This window comes from Lepisosteus oculatus, chromosome 4 (assembly GCF_040954835.1).
Source record: "Lepisosteus oculatus isolate fLepOcu1 chromosome 4, fLepOcu1.hap2, whole genome shotgun sequence".
Lineage (NCBI taxonomy): Eukaryota > Metazoa > Chordata > Actinopteri > Semionotiformes > Lepisosteidae > Lepisosteus > Lepisosteus oculatus.
Window position 1 is genome coordinate 66,097,770 of NC_090699.1, and position 9,867 is coordinate 66,107,636.

Genomic DNA, 9,867 nt, shown 5'->3' on the forward strand with positions numbered 1-9,867 from the left:
TGGGGCCAGCCTGGGGTTCGATGACAGAGCACATACTTTCACGCTGCCTTGAGTGGGCCGGGCAGAGCAGTGGCTTGAACCAGGCGTGGTTCTGACCCGAGGGATGGCCCAGGAGAGACGGCAACGGAGGTTCATTCTGAAGCCCGTCAGACCCGGCCTAAATGAAACGTCTAGACTCTAGAGACAAAGATCTCGGACGTCTTCGCCTAGGTGGTCACCCAGCTTCCTGTGCGGTTTCACAGCTTCCTGCACGTGACGAGACCGCAGCGCGCTCCAGCAGCCTGAGCAATGACACAGAGGCAGCGTTTCCTCTCGGCGCCTCTGCTTCGTGTACCCCAGAGGTCTGTCCAAGAGCTCGCTGTTTTCAAGGCAGCAGCAGTCCCCCCAAACTGGATCTGGGAATCTGGACTCGCATGATTGGTGATGGTCTAGATCTCTTCAACTCTGACCTGCTTTTCCAAAACATGTTGAAGCAGCTCTCAGTTCTCAGTTGTCAAGAAGCTCCAACAGAGAGGAGAAACATGCATTCTTCAGCTTTCCTATCAATAGATTTTACTTTCACAGGGGTGGCCTGATAACCTCCTGAATGTCTTAAAGACATTAGCCAAAATTCACTACTTCATTACTCTGCTCTCATCCCCACTAATAGCTGATGTGTGGTGAGTGTACTGTGAACACTATGGTGGGGCTGCACACTGGTGGGGGTGGAGGGGATCCCCATTCCCTGTAAAGCGCTTTAAGTGGAGTGTCCAGAAAAGCCCTATATAAGTGTAAACAATTATTAAATCATTATTAAAATGGAAAAAGCTTTAGAATGAATCTTTAAGAGCCCTGGTTGTCAGGGGCTGCTGTGTGTCTTATCACCTGCTGCCTGAGGTGCATGCAGGGCTGCTGACAAGTCCCAGCAGACTCCCAGAGCGCCGTGCAACTGCCAGGAAACTGGACACCAGCCGCTGCCCCGCCTTCACACTGCGATTGGCCCTGGCCTGCTGTCACTCAGCTGCCTCTGCCACGTCGCCAGACACACACACACGTAGCCGCGGGCGCACGCACACACACACAGGTGGAGCACAAAGGCTGCCGAACACATTCCTTCCACTCCGCTCCTTTCAGGAAGCACAATGGACACACGAGGATTTCAGCAGCTCACAAGCACTAGCTAGGACACCGCAGAAAGGCACGCCTTGTGTTCCTACTGACCCTTTTTAGTTTCTTCTGAACTGAAAGCCACAAGCAAACCGCCATGGCACGAATGCCACAGCTAAGGAGGGCAGAGGGCAGAGGGCAGAGGGCAGAGGGCAGAGGGCCCTCGAGCCACCGCTTTTCACAAGAGTGGCTGTGGGGCCGAGCAAGCAGGCGCTGCGAACGGCCGGGGTGCGGGCTGCTCTCTCGGCTTGCAGTCTCCCGCCTCACGCCCGACAGCCACCGGAGAGAGGAGAGCAGATACGGAGCAGATACAGCGCCCCGACGGAGCTGCTCGGCCCCCGCGGGCCGCGTCCAGCGCAGGGCACACAGGGCAGCGCGGAGCCGACGTCCAACAGCCCGCCGGTCACCCCCAGCCAGCGCGATCCGAAACCCGGCGCCCGCAGGCCGGTTTCACAGCCGCGGTGGGTCCGGACGTTCTTCCCCCATCCGGTAAAGAACGACTCTTCCCCCACTGCTCTCCTGCTCACTCACGCCCCCCTGCAGAGCGCCCACTATCACTCCCAGCATGCACTCCGACTGGCCCCCGGCGCTGCCTAGCAGAAATTAGATCAGGAGAGGCGATTCCTGGAACTTCGTTAACTACTGCTCGCTTTCTTAATTAGTATCCAGATCTCCTGCACGCCATACATCTCTGGGCGTCTCACATTTCAGAGAGTCTCACAGCCCAAGCAAATATGCTGCAGCCTTGCCCCAGCAAGCTCGAGCCAGTCCAGTCAAAACGAGAAACTGGGCAATTCCGTGCGGTTTACACACAGCGACACGCCCAGCTGCCTGGACACCGGGGGGCTGCTGGCTCAATTTCTCTTTCAACGCTCCTAACCTGTATTTCAGTCCTGTAGCATCCAGATCTCAATCTGCTTATGGAACAATCCTCCCCCTGCCCTGCAGGACAGGTTGATCTACTTGAATAGGAAATAAGAACCGAAATCGTAAACCAGTGGGGCAGCATAATCAAGCTGCAGCAGGCCGTACAGAAACAGTGCAGAGTGAAGTTACGAGAAAGGGCAGTTGGCAAAGAGCACATGACTTCCAGCGCAGTGAAAGAAAGCGTCCAGTGTTGTATTCCGTTGCTCGATTTAATCACTGTCAGCTGGTCTGCCCGATTTGTCCCGTCATGGATTGACAGTGTTGTGCGAAAGCCCACCCACACAAGGACAGACTTGTTTCAGCAGCTGTGGAGGGGCCAGCGACTGACAAATACTGTCCAGCCTCTTGCATTCGTCTTGGGAAACAACGTTCCAGCTTCAATCCAGAATGCAAGCGGACGCACCCCTCTGCCCCGGTCTTCTGCGTAGCGCTCGGACTTCGGATTTCTATCCTCCAGCTGGTTGCATGAAACGGTTTCCATTTTTAGTAAGCGCGAGCTGAAGCACAACCCGTACAGCAGGTTTTAACAAAAAGTGTATTTCTGGTGCTGTCCGTACTGGACTTTAATGCTCAGCGTGTATTAATTATGCGTCATGGACCTTCACGGACTGTAACTTAATGACTCTCGAACCATTTGACCACAGTCCTGCCCTGCGGTGCAATCAGAGAGAGCCGAGTTTCCAGACCTCACAGACCCTTCAGCGGTGGTTTAGCTCCTATAACGCCAGTGAATGGGACGACACGTCCAGCTCGATTCCTACAAAGTCTGGGTGCAAACTCATGAATTGGGAATGGAGTTCTCTATCAGAATAAAAAGTAGCTCATTGTGCTGGCTGAGGTGGATAGAGCACAGCCTCGCTGCTCAACAACATCTCATACATGATGTACTGTACTTTAACAGTTTCCTGCTTCCCATACCGATTATCAAATGTTTAGTTAGTTTAAGGCGCCTACAGGAACGCCTGCTTTACAATGCCTGAACTATAGGCCACAAGCTCTGATGGCCACATGGTGCAGAAAAGCTCCAGCCTGCATCTGCCCCTGTCTCTCTGCAAAGAAGACCCACACAGTCATCCTCGGAAAGCACCCACACTTCCTGAACAACAAATTAAATCAATTCAGATCTGAAGCATATTTTTTTTTGCTGGATGGAAAGTCTGACTTGGGCTGAGCGCAGATGATGCTGCTCTTGTGCAGCTCTGGGCAGAGCTGTGCACTGACGCGCCCCAGTGCTGGAGACGGGGCCTGAGGCCCGAGGCCCGTGGCCTGTGGGGAGGACAGGCCCAGCACCAGACCCCACGCACACGGGTTCGACAGAGGTTCCAGGCAATCTCTGCCACTTTCTTTCCGAGCCCCTTTACGTCATCAGCAGGCGGGCGTGTCTATAGCTGCCTGTGGCTGGGACACTCCAGCGCACGGCTGGGCTCGGGGCTGCCGGGAAGACCCCGGGGTGGGGGGGGGACACTTCTGCACACAAAGAGTTGTGGGAGCGGGGAACATGCCACCCGCCCAAGGTGCTGAAGCCGAAACCCTGGCTGCTATGAAGCAGCTACTAACGAACAAAAGGACTAGATGGGCCGAGCGGCCACCTGCTGTCTGGGATTTTTCTCAGGATGAGTGAAATCGGACGAAACCTCAGCGGAACGTTTCACTTGGTTCAGCTGCGGCTCTGGAGTCACTTCAGGAAGGCTGCCCCCCCGCTTTCCTGTAAGAGGGGGAGCAGGGGGAGTGAGATTAGGGGTGTCAAACAGTCCCCAGCAGTGCAGTTTGACACTCCTGCCACAGAAAGGCTGTTAGGGCTCCCGGTGTCACTTGATGACAGGGTGCTAGAAACCACAGCGCCGCGACGCACTCCTGCGGCGGGGGGGCTGCAGGGGGGGCTGCAGGGGAACGACAGGCGCCACCGAGCTCAGGCTGCAGCAGCGACACAGGGCTGAAGATCGAACAGGTCCGCGAGCGCAGGCCTCGGCACACGCGTGCACGCTCTCCGCTGCATCCCGCACAACAGGTCCTGCAGGTCCGACTCCCTCCGGCACGATGTCTCTTTCCCCCGATGGAAAAATACGCCCCGATGGAGATGATAGCCGGCCGGCCTGAGATAACGTACTCGCACCCTTCTCCTTCTCTAACTTTCCCTCTTCAATCTCCTGCTGCACCTCTCCCTCTCTCTCTCACTAGAACGAGAGGCACGTCTTTACACAGAGGGCGGTGGGGGTGGAGAACAAGCGGCGCAGCCAGGTCGTTGAAGCCGATACCCCGGCTTCTCTCTTGAGAAAGAGCTGGATGAGCGAGCTGGATCAGATTACTACCTGGTGGGGCCGGTGGGCCCCCTCTGGTTTGCAACTGCTCCTACCTCATCGTTGCAACAGCCTGTCTGCGGGCCGAGAGCACGGTTTCTAAACCAGCTCGTTTCACCACAGGCGTTGCAGCAGATTGGGAAACAGCGCGGACAGACAGAGCTGCATCACGTCCGACTGCAACCCGACAGCCCAGGCCCGGCGCAGGGACGAGACCCCACTGCACTGCTGCTCTGATCCATCTGGGGTGGGTTTTTTCTGTCGGGTGCCTGTCTGTGCAAGTGCACTGAAGATGGCAACGGAGGACTGCTCCCGGATACACCCGAGACGGATCGGGATGCCACCCACCCACCCACGGGCTCCCCTGAGGCTCAGCCGGGAATCCGGACTGAGCCCGAGGCCGTCTGATGCCCGGGCCGGCGTCTCCGGCTCTTATCATGAACGATCAAGGGATCGGGGAGAACCACGCACGCAGATGAGATCGGAACAGAACCGGGACCGGGCCGATCAGGACACGGAGCTGCCGAGGGGAAGAGTCACCCTCAGGCGTACTGTCCACCCGACTGCAGCACCCCAGCCCCCTCCTCTGGGTCTGCAGGGCCCCAGAACCGGCCCAAGGCCGGGACAAAGGGCCCTTTCACTGGGCCAGACGCATCCCCCTGGTGCTCGCCATATTTTATTTCTGAAAGAGCTACTTTCTGCACAATGCCTCCAGTGTGGCAGAGCTGGGAGCGCACTCGCGGGCAGCAGGGTCATCTGCCCTGGCACAAGAAGCCCAGCCTGCCACCCGCCCGGCTCTCGGGCCGTCCGGTGTCCATCTCCACCACCCGCCCGGCTCTCGGCCCGTCCGGTGTCCATCTCCACCACCCGCCCGGCTCTCGGCCCGTCCGGTGTCCATCTCCACCACCCGCCCGGCTCTCGGCCCGTCCGGTGTCCATCTCCACCACCCGCCCGGCTCTCGGCCCGTCCGGTGTCCGGCGCCACCACCCGCCCGGCTCTCGGCCCGTCCGGTGTCCTGCCACAGCCCGATGTCTGCCCAGCTCTCTGACCTGTCCAGTGTCCAGCTCCACGACACAGCAGCCGCCCAGCTCCGGTCAGGAACACAATAATAATAATAATAATTGCTTACACTAATATAGCCCTTTTCTGGACCCTCCAGGGGGAGCGCAGCCTGACGGAGGTTAATGCTTAACCTGCTGTTGAGAAAGCAGCCAGGGAGGAGGATGCCAGCACACAGGGGGCCCCCTGCCTCACAGTGCCTCAGCATCGCCCCCCGGGCTAATGAGTAATTAGAAATAATTAGAGGCGAAAAGTCTTACTCTGCAATCCCGGAGCCCACTCCTGCTGCTGTGGGGGGACCGAGGGGGGGGGGCTGTTTTTCCTGCTGCTGTACTGGCTCGACCCCTCCCCGGCCCCTGAGCCGGGCACATCTCTGTCCCAGCGGAGATCAATACCCCGTTCAGCTGCCGGCCTGAGCTCACACCAAGCCCGCAAGCGCGCCCACGCAGGGCCACGCTCACGCCCCGCGTTCGGGTGCCGGTCCCCAATTCTCCGCCCGACTCGTTGTCGCTCCCCCCGCCAGACCCCGTGGCGCTGTGAGCCTGGTCAAGGAGAGGAGCTGTGCGTTTTCAGCCCTGCAGATTGCTGCACTGGCCAAGCAACTCGGAAGTGCCTCACCAGACACCCGGCTGCTAGCCCTCAGCGGCAGGAAAGCCGAGACCCGTCAGGCTGCGCGCGGGGGCCCAGGAAAGTGTGTCAGCGGAGCCTGTCCTTGCTGCACAGCACAGCGCCTCTCCCTCCAGGGCCCTTGGCCTAATTTGGGCCTGTGCCGCCGTCCCCCTGTCCTTCGCCTTCAGCACAAGGGCGCCGGTGGAAACGACGGGGAGGCGGATTTCAAACGGGCAGCGGGGGGGGGCGTCCGTCCTCGGTGCCCGTCTGGAAAGGCAGGGGCCGCTTCCCCGAGGAGAGCCGCCGTCAAGGGCGCCAGAACGCCACCCCTGCCCCAGGCAGCGCGCCAGACGGGAGCAGGCCCGGGTGTTTAGGACCGGGTGTTTGCCGGCTCGAGGCCCAGCTGTGCCACCTGGGCGGTGTGGGCGGTGTGAGCTGCTGGCCCGAAATTCCCGAGCTCGCGCCCTGCCCGTCAGCCGGGACATCAGCTCAGGGCACCTCACCGGTCCTCAGACAGCGACCCCACACTTGACCTGCTAGCTCCTGTGCCCTGGTCTCCGCCCTGGACCGATGCAACCGACAGACAAGACCGGGGGGGCCGCAGGAGGACAGGAGGACAGGAGAGCCGAGGACGACCCCCCCCGCACGCGCGTTTGCGCGTTCGCCGGAAAAAGAACTTCTGCTTTTCTTGCGAGTTCCTCAAACTCTTCTCAGAAGACGGGGCTCCTTGAAAAAGACTGGCTTGCACAAGGCTGACCACAGCGCAGACGAAAAGAGAGAAGTGAAAACAGCACTCCTCCCAGATGGGGTCTCTCACGGCCGGGCCTGGACCTGGGCCCACGCCGGCCCACAGGGACCCGCGCCGCCAGCAAGACGAGGGGAAGAGGCCCACGGAGCGTGTTGAGGTGCAAACACCAACACCGGTGTTTATATCGCTGTACTGCCCCGTTAGAAAACCGGAAGAGAACCGAGAAAAGGCTCTGAACCAGGAGTGCAGGAAACCCTTTTACACAAAGAGTTGTGGGTGTGGGGAGCAGGGTTTCCAGTCAGGTGGCCAATCCTACAAGCAGCAGCTGGACAAAATGGGTGCTTAATGACCAAACGATCAACAGCCTCGTCCTCTTTTGCAGTCCTTTATTAAGTTCTGGTAAAACTCCCACATTTCCAATGTTTTCCGGGTTTTTGTTTCAACCCGAGCAGTCGATTAAGCAATTAACCCCATTATTTCCCAAATGAGCCGTATATAGGTCTTTTACAGTCGATGACACAAGACAGTCGCTTCATTGAAGGTTCAGTCACCTGGGAATCACCTCGGCGCGCGGACAGAGGCGTCGCAGTTCTGCAGTTAAACGATTAGGCCGCCGAGAGAATGTGGGTGGAACAGAAACCAGACAAGCTGCATTCCTGGAGGCCTGGAGCTGGGACCAGCCTGAGACATTTTCCACTCCAACACTTACAATCCACAGCAAGGAGATGACCAGGCAGAGGGGAGAAGCTCAGGGCTGTTCTCTCTGCTGGCCTGGGACAGGGAGGGGCAGGACAGAGCCGACCTCCCCACCCCCCCTGGACCGACAACACCGGGGTCACGGGTCCAGAGGCGCGCAGGGCCCGGCCCGGCTGCAGGGGGCGCACAACCTGCCAACCCACCGCCCAGGCGTTCCCAGGAACGCAGCGGGCGAAACGGGGATCGATCCCAGTCTGGGCCCGGAGCGATCAATACCGCGCAGCCGAGAACCTCCCCAGGCTGAGCTCCGGCCTCCTGCTCTGGCCCGAGCCCTGATCACAGCTCTGCAGCGACCCGCGCTCGGCACTGGTGCTGGTACTTTATTAGCCCTATACAATTTCTCGCATTAGGAATTCGTCTTTTCACATACCCCAGCTTTTCTCCATGGAGACACAGACACACAGACAGGGAGAGGAGCTGGGGGTCAGAGCGCAGGGTCGGCCATTGTACGGCGCCCCTGGAGCAGCTGGGGTGAAGGGCCTTGCTCAGGGGCCCAACAGAGTAGGATTCCTCTGCTGTTTGCGGGATTTGAACCGGCAACCTCCCAGTCACAGGCGCAGATCCTGAGCCACAGAGCCACAGCTCCGCCCCGCCTCAGCAGTCCTGTTCAATTCAGCAAAGGCGTGAGCCCCAAACTTACACACTAACCCCCTCACTCTCGGGGTGACCTCAGTCCTGTCCCGGGCCCACGGTCCCTGCAGAGCAGAGCCGCCACTGTAATCGCCCCCTGCAGCCCGAGCACAGGGACACACTGCTGCCCCCCCGCGGGGCGGGCGGCTCCACCCGGGACACTCTCGCGAGAGGGGCCCCACGCGTGGAGGAGGGTCCCCGGAGGCCGTGGACGGAGCGACTGTACCCCACCTGCGCAGGTGGGACAGGTGTCTACCTCCGCACAGGAGCGCGCACACGCCAAACGGCTGTTTTCCCAGTGTTTTTAGAGACGCTTACAACAACAAGACGGATCTGGGATCTGTTGCGGGCTGGGAGGTTTAGCAGCTGTCAAACAGAGTGGAAACAGGTCCGCGGTCTCGCTGTCCCACGGACCGAGACACAGGCGGGTGCAGAGCAACTTCCAGGACGGTACAGAGCACAGACCGGCCACACCGTCCCGCGAGGGGGAAGACCCACGCAGAGCTCGGGATCCCACGTACACATCAACATCACCCCCCTCCTCTTCCTCCACGCAGAGAAAGCCCCTTTCAGACCGGCAGTCCGACCACGGCGGAGGGTGGAAGAGATTTTCAGAAGCCGAAGGACACGCACACGCACACGCGCAAAAAAAAACAAAACTTCTTGAAACGCCCCGCGGCCCCCAGCCCGGAGCCCGCTCGGACAGCGCGACCGCCGCCTCAGCCCAGCCGAGCGGGGGGACCCCGGGACCCCGCCGGACCCGGCGCCCTTCCTCCACCTGGGGACCCGGGAGCGGGGGCTGAGCGGACCGGCACCGCGCCTCTGCCCGCCTGCTTCTGTGTCTCTCGCTTTTGGCGGCGAGTTTCTCGGCCGGAGCCGCCGAACTCTTCTTCCTGTCTCGTCTCGTCTCTCCCCGCCCCGGCCGACACACCGAAACTCCACGCAAGCGGCGCGGAAGAGCGCGACACTGCAGCCCGAAAGTTTCGCTGCCTGCAGATCCGGCGGGTGGGGGCCAGTCCTCTCGCCGCGGCGGGGGGGTTATAAGAGTGGGGAGCCGCCGCTATCGCCTCGCACAAAAAAACCCAGCTCGCTCACCTCTTGCAGCTGTTGGCAGCGACGCCGCGGTGGCCCCGGGTCTCGGCTCGCTCCGCTTCCTCTCTGCGCTCGCTCGCTCTGCCGCTCTCTCTCGAGCCGCGCCGCGTGCTGGAGGAAGTGTCTCTCTCGCGCTCGTCTCGCGCAGCGGCACCCGCCCGGCGCTGTGACGTCGCTCAGGTGCGGCTCAGGCGGCAGGCGGGGCGCGCTCACTGGCCGGCCAAGGTAGGGGCGCGCTCCACTTGTACTGCCACCTGGGAGGAGGAGGAGGAGGATGGGGGGGGCAGCCCGGGCCGTGACGAGTTTCGGGTTTTCTTCGCTGCAGTTTCTGAGCGTTTCCTCCGGCCGAGCAGATCGCAGGAGCTCGTCGCGATCCCTGCGGGCTGACGCGCTCGCTTCCCGAGACAGTCGAGCGAAAGGTGGGTTTGCGTTCTGGGCGGGTTCGGAGGCCGGTCGGGGACTCCCCGGGACACCCACAGATCCCACCAGTCCGCCCGTCTTCCGTGACGCCCAGGCTCAAACAACAGCTGCCAATGTCTGAAATCCAAACAAAACGTATAAAACATGATGAAACACTGATTCCACAGGGAACTTGACCGTTCC

At 60.4% G+C, this 9,867-nt stretch overlaps 1 protein-coding gene across 4 annotated transcripts in view; it reads right to left on the reverse strand.

Annotated features, from left to right (window-relative positions):
* The window catches only part of LOC102698207 (protein kinase C delta type), a 29,242-nt gene extending 19,750 nt beyond the window's left edge, over positions 1 to 9,492 (reverse strand). The window contains exon 1 of one of the 4 annotated variants that reach the window (XM_015348161.2): positions 9,268 to 9,492. The gene's annotated coding sequence lies outside the window, so the exon portion shown is untranslated. The remainder of the gene's footprint in view (positions 1 to 9,267) is intronic. The other 3 variants (XM_015348160.2, XM_015348162.2, XM_006631063.3) reach the window with 3 other exon arrangements.
* Between the last annotated feature and the right edge of the window lie 375 nt (positions 9,493 to 9,867).